General features: G+C 49.1%; 1 protein-coding gene across 2 annotated transcripts in view; it reads right to left on the reverse strand.

Annotated features, from left to right (window-relative positions):
• AMACR (alpha-methylacyl-CoA racemase) overlaps nt 1–13,543 on the reverse strand; it is a 508,826-nt gene that overhangs the window by 182,553 nt on the left and 312,730 nt on the right. The gene's annotated exons all lie outside the window — the stretch shown is intronic.

The following is a 13,543-nucleotide window of genomic DNA, read 5'->3' on the forward strand; positions in this document are numbered from 1 at the left end:
CTTTCCTTGCCACATTTACTGGTGCTTCAAAGACAAATTTCAAATTTCAGGCTATGTCTTCTGACAAATTGCTGCTTATTTCTTTAACATTGGAGTTAGTGTTTACAAACTCCTCTCGCTCAGTCGTTTAAAATAAAGTGAATATTGTGACAATCTTGCTTAGGTACAGGGCGTGTGAAGGGAAAAGCTGCTGGTTGTCATTTTTGTAACACGCAACACAATGCGAAAATGAATAATACAAACAGAGCAGTTAGGAAACCAACAAGAAAGCATTTTAAAAAATAATTCTGAAGTGTGATGAAAGCAAAGATTTTAATAGGCTCAGAACAAATCAATACACTTTACTTGGTGAGGCACAAATGATAAATATTACAGACACCCGATGCCCACGCATTACCATTTGTGTGCAATCTAGCTTCATCATTAAAACTCTGTCTGTACAAATGTAGTAGTCATTTTAACAGACAAAATCTGCTGTCTGTAAATGGGAGTGCGCTGCCACACGATGCATTAGTTACATTGAAAAAAATCGCCCACCTCATGTCCATTCAAAGATAGGTTGGTTTAGAAAGTTTGTCGTTCTAAAAAGTAGGTTGTGGGTCTAAAAAGTTTGAGAAGCACAGCTCTATACGATCAGCAGCTGTACGTGCTCATGCCGAACTGGATGAAAGGAGTCATTTGCATTTACGATTGTGATAATCACTGTGTGGAAGACTCTATAACTCGCACAAGGAAATGATATGCTTGATCCTCTTGCAACAATCTCAATTGTCTGGAGGTTTCTCCTTTATGTGCACAATCTGGGTGAGTGCAGTGTCCCAGCAGAACACAAGGAGGTGCAATCCTGTACATTACAATATCTGGTATGTTCCAGGTCTGGGCGTCTAGAACTTTCTACACTTTTATCAGGCAGCTATAGAAAACTGATTTAACCTCAAAGTCGATAGCAGTCATAACCAGGGCCACTGAAATAATGTGGTTCTGCATCCGTGGTGTTTTTCGTTTAAATGGGAATTTACCACATTTAGCACATAATCCATCATCTGCTGCATAATCTGCTGATTTCAACAAAAAAATGCTGTTTTTAGCATAAACGAATCAAAAGTTACAAAAAATATGCAACACATGTTTCTTTGCAAAAGGGTGACCGGTCAGCTTTCATTTGCTTATTATTGTATATGGGTGTTAAATTGAGACTAAGAAGGTGAAATCTTTTCGTAGACATTGTTACCATGATGGAAAAATGACAAAATAATGAAGTAATACTATCACAAAATTTGCCACATTATGTTGCAATATTTGCCTTCTCTTGCTGCATAATTTAATCACCCTTGCTGCATAATTTGGTCCTCTTATGTCACATATCAGTGGCAAAACAACAACAAATTGACAATGCCAGCAAACAAGAATTTCATATAAATTTAATATTTGTAAAGCAAATAAAATTACCCGAAGGCGTCAAGGCGCTGAGGCCGTTGGGGAGATTAAGCAAGCTATTGCACAGTCAACTGGTGCTGGTCTGACCTGCCACTGCGGATTGCTATGATTACTTTCGGTAATCCCCATTACTCTTAGTCCTACTCCTCCTCGACCCAGTCATCACTCATGAGGTATCCCACAAGACAGGAAACAAAACAGGAAACGCTTTTAAGCTCCACCACCCTCCTGCCAGGTGCTATAATACTCCCAACCACTAGAAGCACATCCTAACACACCAACCAACAAAGGCCTGGACAGGGAGGGAGGGTGGAAAGTATGACTGGGTCGAGGACCAGTAGGACTAAGAGTAATGGGGATTACCGAAAGTAATCATAGCATTACCTCTACGTCCCTCATCCTCGACCCGGTCATCACTCATGAGGCATACCAAAGCAACGCCCAAAAAGGCCTTTGGCACACCCAACACAGCAAACACAGACCAGACAAAACAGAGTGCAGCAAGTGAAAGTTTTTAACATACAGAATCAAAGCGAGGGGGCAACCCCCACAGCTTGCAACACCCCACGACCAAAATTGGTCAGGTCAGAAAGGGCACAATTCAACCGGTAGTGTCTCACAAAAGTGGATTTGGAAGCCCAAGTCCCAGCCCGACAGATTTTATCAAGAGAAACACCATGAAAAGCAGCCCAAGAGGCAGACACGCCCCGAGTGGAACGCGCCTGAATCCCAGAAGGACAAGGTAAACCAGCACTGAGATAAGCCAGAGAGATGACCGCTTTAATTCAGGGACTCAAAGTAAGCTTGGAGGCAGCCTTACCCCGACCAGCCAAACCAAAGGTCACAAAGAGGGAGTCCGAGGAACAAAACCCCGCAGACCAAGCAACATAAACTGACAAGGCACGTTTCAGATTTAAAGAATGAAGCAAGAGCTCAGAAGGAGAAGAAGGAGAAGGACAGTAAGAAGGAATAACAAGTTCCTGAGAGGAATGAAAACGAGAGCGGATTTTGGGGAGAAACCCGGGATCCAAAGAGAGAACCACAGCGTCATCCAGAAACCGCAAAAACGGGGGAGAACAACGCAAGGCCGTAAGTTCCCACAGCCATCTGGCAGAAGTAATAGCAACCAGAAACGCCACTTTGTAAGACAGGAACTTAAGGTCCACAGACTCCAAAGGCTCAAATGGAGAGGACTGCAAAACACCCAACACCAAGGAGAGATCCCAAGGGGGTACCAGCGACCGGACAGGAGGAGAAGAGAGGGAGAAACTCCCAAAGAGGTGAGAAACCAATAAGCCATCAGAAGGTTGAAAATAATCCGGATCCCGGAAGGCACGGATAGCAGACCACTGACCCCGCAAGGTAGATAAATGAAAGCGCTTCTGAAAGCCATCCAGAAAAAACTGAAGAACAGAAGACACAGGGCAAGAGGTAGGAGACAGAGCAAGGGAGGAACACCACCCAGAAAAAGAATTCCAGTGTTTGAAATAAGAAGCCAAAGTAGACTTCCTACGAGAGGCCTGCATCAGAGAAATAATGTGGTCGGGCAGACCACGGACCCAAAGAGACAACCGTTCAACCTCCAAACTGCCAAGGTGAGAGGAACCAGAAGGGAAGGAGACGGGGACCTCAGAGGAGAGGGGTAACGGGGCAGAATCCAAGGAGGACCCACAGCCAGACCCAGCAACAGAGGAAACCAAGATCTCCACAGCCAGTGAGGGAGAACGGCCAGCACCTGAGCCCCCTCCCGCTGAATCTTCAGCAAGAAGGCAGGAATCAGAGGAAAGGGAGGAAAGGCATAAGGAAGCCAAGTAGGCCACTGGAGAGACAAGGCATCCACCCCCCAAGCGCCCGCTCCGGAGACCTGAAGCAGAACAGGGGAACCAGGGCACTGGACCGGGAGGCAAATAGATCCAAATCCGGAGTCCCGAACCTCTGGCAAATCAACCGAAAAGTCTGGGGAGCCAGACACAGGGACAGAGACGAAGGGAACCTCCGACTGAACGAGTCCGCCACCACGTTGTCCACACCCCGAATGTACTGAGCAGAGAGGGCCAGAAGATGTTGCTCCGCCCAATCCGAAATGGAGCAGGCCACCAGATTCAGGGAAGAACTGCGGGTCCCGCCCTGGTGATTGATGTAGGCCACCGTCACCATGTTGTCCGATCTCACCAGGACCAGGTGCTGAGTGGAGTAGCAATGTCTGGTATGGAATAAAGTGGCATGTGGGAAAGTGGCATTGTGTGGCACTGTGAGGCTGGAGTAGTGAGGAGTGGTATAGTGTGGCGTGCCACTGTGTGGAGTGGCATGGAGTGGTGTGGCATTGTAAGGAATGGAGCTGAGTGATACTGTGTGGCATGGAGTCGAATGGCATTTGTGTGGCATGGAGTGGCACTGTGAGGTGTGGAGTAGTATTATGAGGCATGGAGTGGACTGACCTTGCATGGAGTGGAATGGATGACTGACATTGTGTGAAGTAGAGTGGCAGTGAGTGGAGTGACACTGTGTAGCGTGGAGTGATAGTGTGGTGTGGAGAGGCACTATTTGGAGAGGAGTCGAGTGGCATAGAGTAGCATTGGACAGCATGAAGTGTCACTGTGTGTTGTGGAGGGGTATTGTGTTGAGAGGCATTGTCTTGTGTGGAGTGGCACTGTGATGCATAGAATGCAGTGGTGTTACATGGAGTGGAGTGGCCATGTGTGGGATGGAAAGTTGCCTATGTTGTCACTGAATTGCCCTGCAGTGCTTCAAAGGTTTGTTCTATGTATTATAATACAACATGTACCAATTATCTCGACCTGCGATTTATGTAAACATGGGATGCCTTTGATCTGTTGCCGGAGCTTGTTAGTATGTACTAAGGTTCTGCACAAACTGTTTTTAGACTTGTAGGGGCTAGTAGGGTGGGGGAGGCATTGCATATAGTGGAGAGGAGTGGCATGCCACAAAGCACTTCAACACCTTATTAGGAAAAGTAAGCACTATATAAATGCAATCGAATCAGAATGGAGTGGAATGTCATCATTTAGAGTGTAGATGAATTACCCTGTGTGGCAAGGAGTGGAATTGTGTGGAGTGGGGTGGCACTGTGTGGAGCCGAATGCCATTGCATGATGTCTACTAGAGTATCATTGAATGACGTATAGCGGAGTGACATTGTGTGCAGTTGGGTGCCATTGTGTGGTATGGAGTGGTGTGGCAACCACAGGCTCAAACTAAGCACTGGTATGGAGTGGTTTAGTACTGTTTAGTGTGCAGTTTAATGTTATTGTGTATCACAGAATGGAGCGTCATTGAGTGGACTGGCATGGAGTGACACTGTGTGGTGTGAAGTGGCACTGAGTGGAGTGGCACTGAGTGAAGTGGCATGAGTGGAGTAGCATGACTGGAGTTACATTGAGTGGAGCAAATGGAGAGGCACTGTATGGTATGGAGAGGCACTGTATGGTATGTAGTGGCACTGTGTGGAGTGCAGTGGCTCTGTGTGGAGTGGCACTGGCACTGTGTGGATTGAGTGACACTGAATGGAGCGGCATTGAGTGGAGGTGTATGGAGTAGAGTAGCACCATGTGGAGTGACATTGTGTGACATTGAGTGGTATGGCACTGTGTGGAATGGACGGTAGTGGCACTCAGTATAGTGGCATTGTGAGCCATGGAGTGAGATTTAGTTGTACCGAATAGCATTGAGTCGATTGGAATTGAGTGGTGTACAGTGGCACTAGGTGGAGTGGAGTGGCATTGTGTGGAGAGGAATCAGCAATATTTGGCATGGACTTGAGTGGCATTTTGTGGAGTGGAGCCGTTTGGCATGGAGTTGAGCAGTATTGTGAGGCGTGAAGTGGAGTGGCAGTGTGTGGTTGAGACAAATTGGCATTGAGTTAGGTGGCACTGTGTGCAGTTGGCTAATATTGTGAAGCGTGCAGTAGCACTGTGTGGCATGGAGAGGCATTGTGTGGAGTGGAGAGGCATTGTGTGGATTGGAGGCATTGTGTGGAGTGGAGAGGCACTGTGTGGAGTGGCATTGGGTTGCGTGGTTTGGAGTAGTGTGGCAATGTGTGAAGTTTGGTCACTTTGAATGGAGTCAAGTAAAGTGGAAGAGTGAAGTTGCATTATGTAGAATGGAGTTGAGTGAAGTGGCATTGTGTGGAGAGCAGTGATGTGAGGCTTGGAGTGGAGAGGCACTATGCTGAGTGGATGGCACCAAGTGGAGTGGCATTGTGTGGAGTGGAGTGGCACAGTGTAGCGTTGAGTGAAGTGGCATTGAATGACATGGAGTGTAGTGGTATGGATGGGTATTGTGAAGTGTGGGATGGAGCCACAGTATGTAGTGGAGTGGCAGTGAGTGAAGTTTCACTTTGTGGCGTGGAGTGGCATTGTGTGGCATGGGGTGGATTTGGTTTGTGTAATGTGGAGTGGAATTGTGTGGAAAGGCGCATCATTTTGTGGTATGGAAAATTGCCTGAATTTCCATTGAATTTCCTTATACAGTTCCAAAGCCTGGTGCTATATAAATTAAATTATAATGCAATATGTTACCAATTATCTCGACCTACTATCGATCTAAACATATAATGCCTTTGATTTGATGCAAAGATGAGTGACGTGAAGTAGAATAGCAAAGTGTGGTGTAGAGTTGAAGTGACTTTGAGTCGAGTGGAGTGGCAATGAGTGGAAATGCATTGTCTGAAGTGGTGTGGCATTGTGTGGATGGAGTAAGTAGGAGTGCCATGGTTTGGAGTGGAGTGGTAGTACATGTTGGGGAGAAGCACTGTGTGGAGTGGATTGGCACAGTCTGGCATTGAGTGTAATGAAGTAGAGTGGCATAGTGTGGCATGGAATGGAGTAGCATTGCGTGGAGTGGCGTGGCATTTTGTGGTGTGGACTGGACAGGCATTTTGTGGCATTGAGTGTAATGGAGTGGAGTGACACTGCATGGCACAGAGTGCAGGGGCATTGTGTAGAGAGGAATAGCATTGTATGGCATGGCATGAAGTGTAGTAGTGTTGAGGGACATTGTGCTTAGTGGAAAAGAGAGGAATTGTGGGGATTGGCACGGAGTGGCATTCTGAGTCATGGAGTGGGATTCTGTGGAGATAAGTGGCATTGTGTGACATGGGGTTGACTGGAGTGGGATTTTGTGGAGTTGAATGGTATTTAGGGGTGTGGCATTGTGTGAAATGGAGAGGCATTGTGTGGCGTGGAGTTGCTTTGATTGGCACTGAATATAGTGGAATGGCACAGTGTAGCATGGAGTGGCATTGTGCGTCGGATTGGAATGGCACTGTGTGGCGTGGTTGTGTGTGAAGTGGTATGGAGAGGAATTGTGTGGAATGGAGTGACACCAAGTGGAGTGTAATTGAGTGGGGTGGCATGGAGTGGCATTGTGTGGAGTGGGACTGTGTGGCATAGAGTGGAGCGGTACAATGTGGAATGGAGTGGCACTGTGTGGAGTGGCATTGTGTGGCGTGGAGTTGCATTGTGAAGTGGAATTGTGTGATGAGAAGTGCCATTATATGGCATTGAGTGGACTGGAGTGAGATTGTGTGGTATGGAGTTGAGTGGTATTGAGTGGAGTGCCACCGTGTAATGTGGAGTGGCATTGTTTGGAGTGGCACTGAGTGAAACAGAGTGGATTGAAGTTGCATTGAGTGGAGTGGCATTGTCTATCATGGAGTGGCACTGAGTAAAGCGGCACAGAGTGGATTGAAGTTTCATGAGTAGAGAGTAGTGGCATTGTCTAGCATGAGTGGCATTGTGTTGTGGAGTGGCACTGTGTGACATGGATTAGTGTGGCACTGTGTAGAGTGGTATAGTGTGGCATGGAGTGGCATTATGTGGCATAGCATGCAGTGCCATTGTGTGTCGTGGAATGGAGTAGGATTGTGTGGAGTAGCATTGTGTGGTGTAGTGGGTAATGCAATTGGGTGGGATGGGTTGGAGATGAGCGGCAATGTGTGGAGAGGAGTGGCATTGTATGAAGTGAAATTGTATTGCAAGGAGTGGAGTGGTGTGCCTTTGTGCTGAGTGTAGAGGCACTGTGTGTGGTGGAGTGGCATTGTGCAGAGAGGAGTAGCACTGTGTGGGGTGGAGTGGCATTGTATGGTGTGGAGTATAACCGTGTGGCGTGGAGTGGCATTGCGTTGCATGGAGCGGAATGGTATTACATGGTGTGGAGGGGTATTGTGTGGAGTCTTACAGTATTGCGAGGTGTGGAGTGCCACTGTGTGGTGTGGAGTGGGATTGTGTGGCATTAAAAGTTGCCAGAGTTGCCAATGATTTATTTTCCCTATGTAGCTTTAATGCTTTGTGCTAATTAAATGCAGTTATAATACAATAGGTTATCAATTATCTCGACCTACTATCTATGCGAAATTGGGTGGCAATGTGTGGTGTGAAGTGGAGAGGAGTGGGAGCGAGTGGAGTATCATGCCGCAAAGCACTTCAACGCCTCATCAAGGATTGTAATGGCTATAGAAACACAATTAGAACTGAGTGGAGCGGAATTGTGTGGCACAGTGTGGGATGGAACTGAACGGAGTGGCATTGCGTGGAGTTCAACGCATTGTGAGGTGTGGAGAGGGACTGTGGAGTGACACAATATGGAGCAGTGATGAGTGGAGTAGCACTGTGTGGTGTGGATCGGCACTGTGATAAGGAGTGGCATTGCTTGGAGTTAAGTGGCATTGTGAGACCCGGCTGGAGTATGTAGGAAGCTGACTCTCTCTATAGTGTAGACCATGCAGAGAGTCCAGAAAATACCCAAATGGTACAAGCGGTAAAAGCAGATCATTCTAATGCTTTTTTTAAGTAGTGTGGGCAAGCAGTTAGGCTTATCAGAGGGTAGTGCTAAGCGTTTCTGGTATTCCAGAGAGGCAATAAATGAGACACACACTCAAGAATAAATCCAAGACCAATTTATAAACATTCATCAATTTCAGGAACGTCCCGGATTGGCCGGGAGTCGAGTGCTGAGGGTCTTGAAAACTGGTGCGCAAAGACAAAGGGGACCACTTGAAAACGGCCTGCAAAGGTGGACTTGCAGGTAAGTCAGAGGGGGATTCTTCAGAGGAGGATGTTGCAAGCACATGGGGACCATGGACCACAGTGGGTTAGTCGATGCCAGGGCAAGTGGAGCCGGGTGCAGAGCTAACAGGTCAGTTGGGCATCGTGCATCTTTAGGTCCTTGCAGTCAGGACAGGCAACTTTGAGAGGCGATCTCGGAACAGCTTGACCACTCAGGAAGAAGTTTCCTGGTATCTAGACGTCCCTTGATGGGTGCTTACTTCTGGTGCTTTGGGAGTCCGGTGTGGACTCTTCTCGGTGTTTGCCACAGGGGGTCCGACACCAGGGGTATTGGTACGCCACAGCTTTGGTAGGTCCTGGTGTCTCCAAAATTGGTGAGGAGAAAGATCTGACCCTCCAAAGCTGTTGTACCTTTTCACGCTTCAGTGCTTCATTCATGGTCATCGACGAGCAGTAAGTCGACAAACGGGAATTCATGGTATCGGTGACTGTGGTGTGCAGCAGAGAGATCCCTTCACTCCAAGGAAGTTTCTTGGCAATTTCTTGAAGGCTTGAGGTGCTCTGGGGTACTTGGAGTCCTCTTAGGTTTCAGGACCACACAGCAAAGGCAATTGCCGTGTCCTGGGAGCAGTTGGCAGGGTTTGGTACCTTTTTCATCTGTACCGGGGCTACAGTTCTTGAGCAGCAGTTCTTCTTTGTTTTGGTCAACTCTTTTCTGTCAAATCGGATTTTCAGGTCTCAGGATGCCACCTACATACAGAATTTAGGGGGTGACACCAGGGGAGACAGGTAGTAGCCACGGAGCTACCTACCTTTAGGGTGTCTACACCATCTAGTGGCCACTTCATGTGGAAAGAGGCACTATACTAGCCCTGAGAGATTGTTTTTCCACCATCCCAATATGGGGTTTCTCAGTAGAGGGGTTCACATCGCCTGCCCCGCCAAAGGGGTGGTGCAGGCTAAGTGGGGATCCTCCACCTAATCTAACACATTTTCCTCCATTTCCTCCCGCCAAAATTGGAGCAGAAAAAGGGGTTCGATTTCTCCCACTATCTGGAGGGTCCTGTGTTAGATTTCAAAGGCATCATTGCCTTTGAAGCTTCCCACCCGGGAATGCCATCCTGTCTTGGAGGAGGTGTGAAGCATCTCTGCCCAGAGCAGGTTCTGTCTCAGTCCTCTGAGAGCACCAGCTCTCACCCCATGAGGTTAGAAACATGTCTGCTAGTGGCAGGCTGGCGAAAACAAGTCAGGAACAACACTAGCGCTTGGTAGGTTTTCAGGGGACCCTCTAAAATGGTCACCTGTGTGAATTTAATAATATATCCATCCCTGTCATCAGTGAGGATTTATAAAGACAAGATGTTTGGAACCAAAAATCTTAGAAATCAGTGGAGCCATCATGGAGCTAGCAAACTCGTGTTGACAAATATCCATCCCATGCCCCCTTCATGGCTTCCCTGTCCATATACAACATCCAGAATAGGCTGACCATTGTAGGGGCTGATATGTCCTCACATAGGAAATAGTGCACTCTGCCTCAGAGCTAAAGACCTGCAGTACCTTATACAGTGTATGGAAGGCATGGCACACAGTTGTGTGCCATGTTGACTCTTCGGATCTCTCTGCAGCACAACACACAGCCTGCAATAGCAGAGCACATAGTCTTGGTGAGGAGTCTCTGGAGAAGTACAACCAGTGCTGCAGCCGTAGAGGACCCTCTTCAGTACCCATGCCCTAGGTAACTGGGGTACAATTTACTAGGAACGTCAAAGGGTAGCAGAAGTGGTGCAAACAGTGGTACATTTTTAGAGGAAGAACACTGGTAGTAGTAATCTGGTTAGCAGTGACCCAGTACACTGCAGTCAAAGTTGCATCAAAAACCAACAAAACGTGTGTGGGGTGCCGCAACAGACATGCAGTTTCTCACAGAGTGGCACTGTAAGGTATGGATTTGAGTGGCACTGTCTGGCACGGAATGTGATGGAGTGGAGTAGCACTGTTAGGCACCGAGTGGAACAAGCATTGTGTGGAGTGGAGATGTACTGCGTGGCATGACGTAAAGTGGTGTGGAGGGGCATTTTGTGAAATGGAATGGTGAGACATTGAGTGGAGTGGCATTGAGTGAAGTGGCGTCTGCAGTGAAGTAGCATTCTGTGGAGTGGTACTCTGTGGAGTGGCATTGAGTAGAGAGGCACTGAGTGGAGTAGAGTGGCATTGAGTGCAGTGAAGTGGCGAGGCAATGAGTTGAGTCATCGGGGTTGTAACAGCTATATATGTATATAATTGCAACTGAGTGAATTAACTTTGCGTGAGGTGCAGTAGCATTGTGTGAAGTGGAGTGGTGTGGAGAGGCATTGGGTGGTGTGGAGTGGAGTGGCAATGTGTGGAGCAGAGTGGCAAGGTGTGCAGTAGGGTAGAGAGCCATTGGGTGAAGTGGAGAGGATTTGAGTCGAGTGTTATGCTGCAAAATGCTTCAATGCCTCATCAGAGGCTGTAATGGCTATATAAATATAAATACAATTGAGTGTAATGGCATTGAGTGGCATGGAGAGGGGATGCACTGAATGGAGTGGAGTGGCATGTTGTGGAGCGGCATAGAGTGGACGGGCATTGTGTACAGTGGAGGGTAGTGGAGGTGAGCCACGCAGAATGGATATGCATTGAGTGGAGTGGAGTTGAGTGGAGTGGCATTGTGTGGAGTGGAGGGGCACTGTGTGGGGTGGCGCTGAATGGTGTGACGGTGTGTGGCGTGGAGTGGCACTGAGTGCAGCAGAATGACAGTGGATTGGAACCCTGTAGTGTGGAGTAGCATTGTGTAATGGGGATTGAAGTAGAGTGGGTTTGTGTGGAGTGGAGTATCACTGTGCAGCGCTGAGTGTAGTACAGTGGCACGGAAAGGAGTTGACGGACACTGTGTGGCATTGTGTTGTGTGAAGTGGAGCTGCATTGAGTGGAGTGGCATTGTGTGGGGAGGAGTGGCACTGTGTAGAGGGAAGTGGTGTTGAGTGGAGTGCAGTGGCATTATTCGGAGTAGACGGGTATTGAGTGGAGGAGACTTGAGTGGCACTGAGTGGAGTTGCAATGAGGTGAGTGGAGTATCATGCAGCATAACACTTCAGTGTCTCATCAGGGGTTATAATGGCTATATAAATACAATTACAATTGAGTGGAGTGGCACTGTGTGAAGTGGAGTGTGTGGTGGCACTGAATGGAGTGTAGTGGATTGGCATTGTGTGAAGTGGAGTGGCTTTGTGTGGAGTGGCATTGTGTAGAGTGGAGTGGCATTGTGTAGAGTGAAGTGGTGTTGAGTGGAGTGAAGCATAATGTGGAGTAGAAGGGTACCAAGTGGAGTTGACTTGAGTGGCATTGCGTGCAGACACAATAAGTTGAGTGGAGTATCAGGCTGCATAACACTTCAGTGCCTTATCAGGGGTTATAATGGCAATATAAATACAATTACAATTGAGAGGAGTGGCACTGTGTGGTGCTGAGTAGACTGGTACTGTGTGTAGTGGAGTTGAATTGAGTGGCATGTAGTATGGTGGCACTGAAAGGAATGGACTGGATTGGCACTGTGTGGTGTGAAGTGGAGTGAGAAGCAACACGGAGAAGGGGTGGGGGGGAAGGGGGAAGAAACAACACGGAGAAGGGGTGGGTGGGAGGGGTAAGAAGCAACACGGAGAAGGGGTGGGTGGGAGGGAGGAAGAAGCAACACGGAGAAGGGGTGGGTGGGAGGGGGAAAAGAAGCAACACAGAGAAGGGGTGGGTGGGAGGGGGGAAGAAGCAACACAGAGAAGGGGTGGGTGGGAGGGGGGAAAGAAGCAACACAGAGAAGGGGTGGGTGGGAGGGGGGAAAGAAGCAACACAGAGAAGGGGTGGGTGGGAGGGGGGAAAGAAGCAACACGGAGAAAGGGTGGGTGGGAGGGGGAAAGAAGCAACACGGAGAAAGGGTGGGTGGGAGGGGGAAAGAAGCAACACGGAGAAAGGGTGGGCGGGAGGGGGGAAGAAGCAACACGGAGAAGGGGTGAGCGGTAGGGGGAAAGAAGCAACACTGAGAAGGGGTGAGCGGGAGGGGGAAGAAGCAACACTGAGAAGGAGTGGGTGGGAGGGGGAAGAAGGAACACTGAGAAGGGGTGGGTGGGAGGGGGAAGAAGCAACACAGAGAAGGGGTGGGTGGGAGGGGGGAAAGAAGCAACATGGAGAAGGGGTGGGTGGGAGGGAGAAAGATGCAACACGGAGAAGGGGTGGGTGGGAGGGGGAAAGATGCAACACGGAGAAGGGGTGGGTGGGAGGGGGAAAGAAGCATCCCGGAGAAGGGGGAAAGAAGCAACACGGAGAAGGGGTGGCTGGGAGGGCGAAGAAGCAACACCGAGAAGGGATGGGCAGAAGGGGGGAGGAAGCAACACCAAGAAGGGGCAGGTGGAAGGTGGAAAAGGCAACATTGAGAAGGGGTTGGAGGACGAAGAAGCAACACTGAGAAGGGGTAGGCGGGAGGGGGAAGAAGTGAAACCAAGAAGGGGTGGGCAGGAGGGGAAAGAAGCAACACTGAGAAGGGGTGGGTGGGAGGGGGAAAAAGCAACACTGAGAAGGGGTGGGTGGGAGGGGAAAGAAGCAACACTGAGAAGGGGTGGGTGGGAGGGGAAAGAAGCAACACTGAGAAGGGGTGGGTGGGAGGGGAAAGAAGCAACACTGAGAAGGGGTGGGTGGGAGGGGAAAGAAGCAGCACTCAGAAGGGGGAAGTGGGAGGGGGAAGAAGCAGCACTGAGAAGGGGTGGGTGGGGAAAGAAGCAACACTGAGAAGGGGCGGGTGGGAGGTGGAAGAAGCAACACTGAGAAGGGGTGGGCAGGATTCGGAAGAAGCATCACTGAGAAGGGGTGGGGGGAATGGGAAGAAGTAACACCAAGAAGGGGTGGGAAGGAGGGGAAGAAGTCACACCGGGAAGGGGCGGGAGGGGGAAGAAGTCACATTGGAAAGGGGTGGCGGGGAGGAGGAAGAAGCCACACGGGAAAAGGGCAGGCAGGCGGGGGAAGAAACATTACCTCAATCACAGTGGGGCAGTGGACGGACACTAATTAAGATG

This window comes from Lissotriton vulgaris, chromosome 3_1 (assembly GCF_964263255.1).
Source record: "Lissotriton vulgaris chromosome 3_1, aLisVul1.2, whole genome shotgun sequence".
Classification (NCBI taxonomy): domain Eukaryota; kingdom Metazoa; phylum Chordata; class Amphibia; order Caudata; family Salamandridae; genus Lissotriton; species Lissotriton vulgaris.